The sequence below is a fragment of the Paroedura picta genome, chromosome 6, assembly GCF_049243985.1.
Source record: "Paroedura picta isolate Pp20150507F chromosome 6, Ppicta_v3.0, whole genome shotgun sequence".
In the NCBI taxonomy this organism is placed as follows: Eukaryota; Metazoa; Chordata; class Lepidosauria; order Squamata; family Gekkonidae; genus Paroedura; species Paroedura picta.
The window spans coordinates 82626180-82636694 of NC_135374.1; the positions used below are offsets into that span (position 1 = coordinate 82626180).

General features: G+C 40.9%; 1 long non-coding RNA gene across 1 annotated transcript; it reads right to left on the minus strand.

Annotated features, from left to right (window-relative positions):
• Positions 1 to 4340: 4340 nt before the first annotated feature.
• Positions 4341 to 9891, minus strand: LOC143840153 (uncharacterized). Its single transcript, XR_013232051.1, has 2 exons — positions 8301 to 9891; positions 4341 to 7479 (listed from the first exon to the last, which is right to left on the minus strand). It is a non-coding gene; the product is annotated as an uncharacterized LOC143840153 (long non-coding RNA).
• Positions 9892 to 10515: the final 624 nt, after the last annotated feature.

Genomic DNA, 10515 nt, shown 5'->3' on the forward strand with positions numbered 1-10515 from the left:
GAAACTCACAGACAGGGGTAACTCTCATGCAGCAGGGATCTGCAGCCTCTGAGCCTCAGAGGGAAGTGGAAGGAGGAGGAGGTGGTCAAGGGTGGGGGACAGTAGTTGATTGGCTGGCTGCTGGACAGAAGGGCAAGCCAGTTGGAGGAGGAAACATGAATAGTTCAGCCCTGGGAAGAGTTCCTATAAAATACACCTTCTACAAGGTCTCTTGCTAGGAAGCCCAGCCCAAGAAAAACTCCTCCCATCTCACTTGGCCACCAATCAACTGTGGTGCCAGCCCATAGCAACTCAGCAGATGGTAGTACCTACTACCCTTTCTCACAATTTCAAAGAGTCCTGAGCCTCAATGAGGCTTGGGGCCCTTATTTGGGTACCCTGGAAGCTTTATTAATATTTCCACCTTTGTTGGGTTAGCAACTCTAAAAGTGTATTTCACGCAGTTTGTTTAGGCTAAACAGAAACATTTGTGTTGTACTTAAATTAAATATCATACATCAACACACAGATTGCTGTGCAAAATTAGAACTGCTCGTTGTTGTCCTGTGAGACAACTTATGGCAAAAATACAGACAGATGTGGGAAATAACAGATGCGTGAGATGATATATAGATAGCATTACATATTTGTCTAATTTTGCATTTGCAATCCCTGTTTGTTTAAAAAATTCAATTGCACCAATGATAGATCACGTTTATGTTCCTTTCAGTTCTGGCTTCAGTATTTTGGCTCTATAGTCTCCCTTCCATATGTTTGCTATATGTCTTAGTTAAAAATAACCGGATTATTAAAAAAAAAAAAAACAGCTGACTGACATCTTCCATGAGTCTTCATGTAAACTGCTGAAATTAATCTGCAGTGGAGAGCAATTTGTTTAGCAGGATAACTGCCAATAAAGAAAAGTGAAGCACTGAACACACACACACAATGTGACATGAGATTGTGAATTCTGACTGGAAATGCCCAGGTGGCTAAAAGTTTTTGGCTAGAAGAGAATTTTTTGGGAAAAGAAAGCTACATAAGGGAAAACACCTGATCTATATCCTGTACTCCAATCTCTTCCAGTTTACATAGCATAGTTATTTCCAGTGATGGAGCCATGTGGCAGACACATTCATACTCAAGAAAAGCAGCCAAGTTCTAAGGTTTATCTTTGGGTCTGTATTTGCTTATTGCAGACTGCTGTGCATAACCTGCTTACATAGTGGCATGGGGCTTGTATTGCCACCACTGATTATGGATGATCCGTATTCCTGCCATCTCAGACTGAAGACAGATGAGAGTTGTTCAGAAAGTTGATGTTAGTATGATGGGCTAGAACTATATGTAAAGCCTCTGGCAAGAGCAGGGAGTATGTGTTTCCTCTCATCACTAAGTTTAGTATTCAGTCAGGCAAAACATTTGACATGATATCACCGCGTTGCAAATTTCATCATCCTCACTTCACTTGACCAGCTGCTGTTTGCAGGGAGGAAGAAATTCACTGTGCAAGATGTCCTGTCATCTTTACTCATTATGAGGGAGAGGAAGAAGAAAGAGGCTGGAGCTTTCAGCAGCAACTACATATTGCAATGCATAGGTCTGGCCATGGAGGCATTGTGTCTGTTCTATGCACTCATCCCATTATCATCACATTTTTCTTGGCTATTGTAGACATCAAGAAAACGTGCAAAACCCAGTCAGTCACAGATTTTACTGGTTCAGACAAAAAGAATGTACACACCACAGGAAATCATGCCTCTATTACATCAAGTTTCTTTTTAAGCCCCACTCCACCCCCCTCTGTATATTGTCATCAGAACCCTTACCAAGTTGGCAGTAATCAAGAGTAACTAAATATAAATAAATAAAAACTTTATTTTTATTTTTTTTATCCTTCTACAAAGAAGGATTTCCATGTTTAAATGTCCTTACTCAGTGGAGTTGCTACTGAATTACCTTGTGAGTTCCATATGCGACACTGCTCATACAACTCAGGTGAGTTATTAATAGTGCCCGCCTAAGGGACACCCTAAGAGCCTCTTGTGGCGCAGAGTGGTAAGGCAGCCATCTGAAAGCTTTGCCCATGAGGCTGGGAGTTCAATCCCAGCAGCCGGCTCAAGGTTTTTTTTTTTTTTTTTATAGAAAGTTTTTATTTTAATTTTCCAGAGTTGAAGAGTTGAAGACAGTGATATACATGCAATCTACATTGTTAATACAGAAAAGGAGAGCTATACTCTTCATTTGATACACTTGGTTCCCCATTTTTAATCCCTTTTGTAAATAGTTCAGGTAAGGGCCCCATTGTTCTTGAAAGGCCTCTTAGTGTCAGTTTGGCTATCTTGGTAAGATCAGCTAGTTTATTCACCCAGTCTTCTGTCGAGGGTAGTTCTTACGTTTTCCATTTCTTGGCCAATTCTAGTTTTTCTGCCGTCGTCGCATAGAAGAAGAAGCTCTGTATGTGGGTTAGGAAACACTGTGGAAAAACATTTTGGTTCCCTGTTTCAATCTTAAAAACCCTCTTCTCTCCATTTAAGATTATAGACTGGCTACAATATTATGGACTTTTACCCAAAGCTTATAGACTTTTTATAGACTTTTTCACGTTTGCACCACATTTAGAAAGAGAAGTCTACCTTGTTACCATCATTTCAACATTTGTTTGCATAGTTTCTGATAGTTTTAACAATCATAAACAGTTTATACTTAACGTAGTCCTAGAGCCCTCCACATTTTCACTAGAAAAAGGGAAAAAGGAAAAAAAAGAATAAGCCTGCTTAATTGTACAGAAAGAAGAGAAACAAATATGTATAAGTATACATTGTTAATACCAGAAATAATAAAATGGAGTCTTCATTAATTAATAGAATAGATTTTTCGTTAGTTATATTTACACCTCCTCAGTTAAAAACCTTCTTTTAGTTATGCTTTAAATTTAGGCTGAAAGTCACTACAGAGATATGCTAGATAATTCAAACTCAGCTATCATAGGAAATCTAAAACCCCACACTATAATGTAAGCCCATTCCATTAGGTGTCTCCTTTTAGTTATGCTTTGATTTTGAGCTAGTAGGCAGTGCGAAATTAGGTTTAATAATACAGATTCAGCTTACTTAAAAGATCTTAGACCCCAGATTAACTTCTTAACTAGTTATATTGCCTATATGGCTACATACAGGAGGTAAAAGAGGAAAGGAATTTCGACCACTGTGTTGCATTTCCATTCCCCAAGCTTCTTAAGGAGGTCTCATTTCGAGGCTTATTACGTCTTGTGGCTCCCGTTGACTAATGTTCTGTCCTATTGGTCTTTGGCTGGGAAAGTACAGTTGTAGTCTTTCCCTCGAAGTATACATCGATAAATCTTGAATCAGTTGTACCTCCTGGACTCCAATATCAGTACAGATGTTTTTCCATGAAGCTCCTTTCAATCGATTGCTTTCACCGCAGATCCATATGTCTTTCTTGTGTATTGTTGCTTTGGAGTGGCTATATATCTTCTCAGGTAGGGTGTCCTTATCTGAGCTGCAAGACTCTGACATCCCCTTTTCCATCTCCATAATTTCAGATTCCTCTTCTGCTGGTAATTTTCCATCTTGTTTAAAGCTATCATCAGCCACTACTATTGGTTCATCATTCCTGTTAGAGACTTCTTCCTTAATGCCTTTAAACTCCATGAGCATATTTTTAAGTGAACCATTTAGAGATTCTTTCAGGTCTTGTGTTTGTTTATCTAGAAGATATGCAAATTTTTTAAACGAAAACATGTTCCAGGTTCGGAATTTTGTTAATCAATTATGCATATGTTGTTTCCAAAATATATTTGCAATTTTGCAAATAGCCAGTAGAGGTCCTACAGAGTCCTAACGAAAGCAACAGTCTGTTTTGAATTAAAGGAATGTTTCTAGAGCTTAGTTCTCGCGAGATTCCACGGCTCTAATCTCTCTTATCTTCGAAGACCAAAAACAGATATGATAAGAGCTGTTACTTATTAGTTTGAGTTGATTTAAGTCCTTCTTCGCTTAGAAAAGAAAATTAGCCTGCCTCATGATGAGGTGGCATCAAGCAGAGCCAGAAACGGGGGGAAAAGTAAAGACGGAGAAGCGGAAAAGCACTTGCATCTCTGCGTTGATTAATGACTCAATATCTTGGAATTTGGCTGCTTCACCCCCTCAGTGGTAATAAATCCTGTCACTCTGGCTTGTTTGGATTAGCGAGAGCAACTCTCCACGCCGAGAGTTCATTCCAGGGAAGAAGGTGCCGAGGGAAACCCCACTCACTGTTTGTAGGCTCGATCTGATGTCTGCCAGATGTTTTCACTCCGGAGTTGTGGTGAGTCGAAGGTCTTGCTGGGAGGTATCCAATTATCTTTGTAGATTAAAATAAGCTTTGTAGATTGCAGAGTTGAAAAAAGATGAAAAGGAAAAAAGATTTTAAGATGGCGGACGGCGCTTGCTGGACCCTGTGCACACTGAGCTTACGTTCCAGTGGGAGATTAATTTCCCTGCGGAACAGAGAGGCCCCAGAGATTCACAAGGAATTCCTGAGAAGATTTATGGTTGGGTTAGCGTACCCAAAACCCGATTCTGTCAATCACAGCAGTGATTGACCCTCAGTGGAACAGGAGCTCGAAGTATTCGAGCTATCCAAGTGCCATGGCTCCGCCTCCAGCCGGCTCAAGGTTGACTCAGCCTTCCATCCTTCCGAGGTCGGTAAAATGAGTACCCAGCTTGCTGGGGGGTAAACGGTAATGACCGGGGAAGGCACTGGCAAACCACCCCGTATTGAGTCTGCCAAGAAAACGCTGGAGGGCGTCACCCCAAGGGTCAGACATGACTCGGTGCTTGCACAGGGGATACCTTTACCTTTACCTTTAAGGGACACCCTGCTAGGATCATTAATTTCAATGGCTTTAGAAGGGTGTGACTTTTAAAGGACCAAGCTAGTAGTTTGGTACTTTGTGTGATCTGGTTATAGATTTTGCAGCTTGCTGTGAAGATCAATAGTGTGAGTGTATCCTCTGTCTAAGGTTGACTCAGCCTTCCAAAGGTTGATTCAGCCTTCCATCCTTCCGAGGTCGGTAAAATGAGTACCCAGTTTGCTGGAGGGTAAATGGTAATGACCGGGGAAGGGAATGGCAAACTACCTTGTATTGCGTCTGCCAAGAAAACGCTAGAGGGCGTCACCCCAAGGGTCAGACATGACTCAGTGCTTGCACAGGGGATACCTTTACCTTTACCCTCTGTCTGCTCCCACTTCTGGTGCCTGTAGCCTCCCTGACACTGCCTTTAAACTGCATTTGAGAGAGATCTCACCAGTCAGTGCTTCAAGTGATAGAAAAGTGGCCTAAAAACCACATTTGATTTTTAAATCATGTATAATGATTTTCAGATTCTTTTTTACAAACATGAATGTATGTCTCTGTGTGCAAATACATAAACACCCAAACACCGAGAACCCCTGTGGTTCTTTAGTTAAATGCTGCTAAATGAATGCATCAAAACTAAACTTACAGTTTCAGAGTAACAGTGCCATCCTAAGCACAGTTACCTCCAAGGCTTTTAAGATCAGTGGCTTTACAAGGGTGTAACTCTGGTTATCAGAGATGACTGTATCTCACAGCGCTTGTTAAGGATGTGTGCCAAGAATTACCGGTTTGTTTCACCATGAATGCAAATCAGCAAACTTGCCTCCATCCCCAACAGAAAAGAAAAAAAAAACTCTCTGAAATGTGGAGTGAATTCCGGAGACTAGCTGGGCACCCATTGTATCAAAGAGATATATCTAATTTGAGAAACAGATTACAGTTGTCTCTCTGCCCTGCAGCACTGCCATTTGGGTGTAGGTTCACAGGCGAAAATAGTCTCATTAGAGTGCACCTGCTTGTCTTTAGAAAGCAATATGAGAAGCAAATCGCAGTCCCATAGGAGCCCAGGAAAGACTCAAAGTGCTCTGCTGGTAACAGTCCAGTGGAAATAAGTGGGGCTTGAAAGTGAGAGAAGCACTTTAAGGGTTAGGCTGATTGAACAGGTGAAGAAATAAACACAAGAAAGAGCCTGACCATGGTCCTCCAAACCTATGCCTTTCATTCATCCTTTCATTTGCCCTGATATGTCCTTTCTTCTTTTAGCAGACTAAAAGACACACAAATCATACAAATGAGCAGATCATTGTTAAAGACTCTGGATTGAACTCCAATAGGAACATAAGGAAGGCAGTCTGATCCATCCCACCTTTTCCTGGCATGGATAGAGCACACACAGCCTTTCCCAGTCTGTTCATTGGAGCTCCTCTTCCATTGCTGTCCTTGGCAACAAATCTGGGTGACATGTAGCATCTTATAACAAATCTACCCAACCACTGTGGTCATCTTCAGGGGCCATGTATCTGGTGCCTCTGGGAGAGGGCCTTTTCAGTCATAGCACCAAAACTCTGGACCTCTCTCTTCCCAGAGAAACTTGTCTCTCCTCCTCCTTCTGTTGCTGTCTCCCACTAGCAGGTGAAGGCTTTTTGTTTTCTTTTGTAGTCCCTTGGGTGATTCCTTTTTTAAATTGTTTTAATGATGTGTTTTTTTATTGTTTTGATGATTTTCAGTATGTGATTTTTAAAATTATGCATGTTTAAAATACCTAGACACCTTAACAGCCCTTATGAGGGCAGAAAAGAAGGCAACAAATTTTGTAAATGATTTTGCTGATGTTGTGCATGATGAAATCCGAGTTTGGCTCCATCCAGGAAAACTTGCAAGTTGGTTAAGAGTTATAAAAAGGCAAGGATAGTTTATTTGTGTGTGTGTGTTTTAGACAATTGTATAAATACACATTTGAAAGGTGTTAATACATTGCTTACAATAACAATACTACAGATTATGTTTAACAATTAATTCACTTAATCAACTACATTTCAATAAACTATAAAAACAGAAGCCAACAAAGTTCCTAACCTTTTACCTCTTTAGAGCATTTTCACTGTACCTTATTAATGACATTCTAAATTTTCAGTAGACATTTTCTTTTATTTGGTACAAATACTTCTAGCATTTTGAAAAGAATAACTGAAAAAAAAGAGAAATCATGGATAACTTTATATCAATATAATTTAAAAGCAAATATTTTGAAAGGCCATTATCTTCTAGCTGTGATGATCCCTTTGGCTTTGCCACTGAATCTTTGTCTTTATTACTAAACAAACAAAAAACCCTTAGCATTCAATTGCCAATAGCTTTGAATCCTCAAAACAAGGTTCACATGAATCAAGAAAACAGCTTAGAAGTGGATGTATGCCTTGAGGTGTTTGTGAAGAAATTGGTACACATTGTGAAACACACATGGAACTGATCAGACCGGTTGTTGCCAATCTCAGGTTAAATTTACTTATCTTTTTCTTTGTAGTGGGATTTTTTTTCCAAGTCACCTTGTCACAATATATATTTCAACTTTGTGAGTATGCGGGGGAAGGGCTATGATCCAGGAGTTTGCGCCAACCAATGTTTTTAGTGTTTTACTATAACAACAAATAATATATTGTTGGAAAAATGAAAATTTGTTTTGCATAATTTTACAGATGTAAACAACATTAATCATATTAACCTGTTCTGAGGGTGGGAGTGCTTTTTCTTGTATTTTATTGTCATCCACCCATCCACCCTCTGAGAGGAGTCTCAGAATTGCCTGAAGAGATGCAGAGGGCTGCTGTGGGTGTAGTAGGTGGGGGAAGATCTGTTTCCATAAACATCATGCACTCAAGAGTTCTTGAGGTCTAACCTAATAGTTGTAGAGCACCTGTTGGGATCCACTGTTGGCACTGTTGGGATCCACATTTCCACACCCTGCTCTCCCAATCCCAACAGAGAATGAGATCTGTAGGCCAGTGTGACTACAGCAAAGCCTTCTGTGGTTCAGTGATCTTGTGACTGAATTCAGATCTGCTTTCCACTGTAGGGAGCACTGATTTGAGAATCAATACCCCATGAAAGATATAAGGATCCACATTCATTTTATCCCTTTAAATCAGGGGTAGTCAAACTGCGGCCCTCCAGATGTCCATGGACTACAATTCCCAGGAGCCCCTGCCAGCGAATGCTGGCAGGGCCTCCTGGGAATTGTAGTCCATGGACATCTGGAGGGCCGCAGTTAGACTACCCCTGCTTTAAATGTTATAATGATGGGTGAGAATTCCCATATTCAGTCAATAACTGCTCACATTTTTATAAGCATTCTCATCAAGCACAAAACATTCAATAGACTGATCATTACAGCTACAAACTAATCATTACAGCTGCAATATCTCCCCAACAATCAAAATATGAGCAAAGAAAATTTTACCTCAAGTATTCTAAAACAGCTAAAATACTTGCATCACTGAGGTTGGGCTGAATGGTCCATTCCGTATTGTATAAAAAGCAAGAGTGAAAAATGCAAATGCAAAATCAAGCAGAAATTGATGTTCTTTTTAATTTTTAAAATACACACCCAAGAATGTGTGAGCAAAGACTATTTTAGTATTAGAATTTTACATCATCGTAGTTACAGGATGAGGATTATAGTACTCTTTAAAGACATTCACAATCCTATTGGGTTGAGGATATATTTAATCATGTAAGTAATCCACAGATTAGGGCCTTTGCTGATGTACATTGCTATGAAAGACAACAATAATTATGAAGCAGCTTCTGCGGTTTCTAGTGTCATCAGTGAGTTTGAATTTAAAATCCATTTTGAACCATGAAAGATTAATCTTCAGAATTAAAATGCTTTCTGGCAGGCAGATGCTGCATTTTCACTGTACTATCCCGGTATTCCATACAGATGCTTTATTGCTAGTGTTTGATGCTGCAACGTGTTACATTTAGCCCTATCAGCTTAGCATTATCTCTTGGCTCCTGCTTGATTTTCTTTTAAAAGTTTTAAAAGTTTCCACATCCCAGCTCTATATGCAGCCTCGCAGAATGCAGCTGATGGAGAGCTGGCTAGTGACCATTAATCTGACAACCAGGGCATGAAGGCGTGAAGAAGCTATGGACACACCTTTGGAATTACCAACAGTGGAGAGGAAAATAACTTTTCCCACACAACTTGCCAATGTCTGGTGGGTTAATGGAGATCTCTCGGAATTACAGACAATGGGAATCCGTTCCACTCAAGAGAAATGGCTGCTTTGCAAGATGGGCTGTATGGCATCATTCCCTGCCAAGGTCCCTCCTCTCCTCAAATCCCTATCTCTCCAGGATCCACCCCCAAAATCTCTTAGTATTTCTCAAGCTTGCCAATCCTGCCTCTGGGGAAATGAGTGTACTAGCAAGTCCTATAAGGACCTATTTAAACTCCCATTTATCCAAGCCACAGTGGAAATCCATGCTGACTCAGGTGTCCACTTCAGGCAGACTAAGTGATCCAGAGAAAAGGCAGGTGGTAGGAACCCTTCCCTTTTAAGCTGAGGCTCTGCGGGGGAATGCATGCCTAGATACAACCTTGTGAGCAGCAGGTATGGTACAATTAACAACATTCCATAAATATTTGCCTCCCAGCAATAACCTTATATTCCATACTAGGATACAACTTCAGGCTCAATCCTCTGTCCTTCACCAGTATGAACAAAAGGAATGAAATGTTTGCTATTAGTTCTGTCCTATGGCCCACTGAAAACTACTGGACTGGTCGCTGGACTAGGCTCTGCCCCCCCCCCTCAATTATGAGAAAATTGAAAGAACAAATCCCACCCAAATATGGACAATATTTAGGGTTGCCAGCTCTGGGTTGGGAAATACCTGGAGATTTGGGGGTGGAGTTAGGAGTGGACAGGTTATGGAGTGGGGAGGGACCTCAATGGAATATAATGCTATAGAGCAGTGGTCCCCAACCTTTTTATCAGCGGGGACTACTCAACGCCGGGGACCACTCACCGGGGACCACTCAGCGCCTTTTACTGAGGCCCGGTGGGGGGGGGGGTAGTTTACTCCTCTACTCTCAACCACTGCCCTAGCGCTCTCTGATCACTATGGTAATGTTTAAACATCCCTTAAAAATAAGATGCAGACATGCCACAACAATGAAGTGTGTTGTAAAGGGCTGGGGGGGATGAAGTAAAGGGCCGGGGGGGGGGAGAAGGCGTCCTTTGGGGCCCACCTCCAATTAGTCGAAGGACCACATGTGGTCTGCGGCCCACAGGTTGGGGATTGCTACTATAGAGTCCACCCTCCAAAGCTTCCATTTTCTCCAGGGAAACTGATCTCTGTCACCCGTAGATGAAGTGTAAAAGCAGAGGATCCCCAGGTCCCACCTGGAGGCTGGCATCCCTAACAATACTAGAAAGACATAGTTTTATAAAAAATGCCTCTTTCCATCATTCCCACTTTTTTATTATGCATATAATAGTCACATTTGAGTATAATTTAATATCAAGATGGCTTAGGAGATCAATTTATTTGCAGCCAATATCAGGTGGTTTTAATGCCTAGACTGTATTCATCAGTTGATGGTAAATTATTCTGAAGGAAAAAAAACAGACTTATGTGTAATAATTTTTCTTTGATACACACTG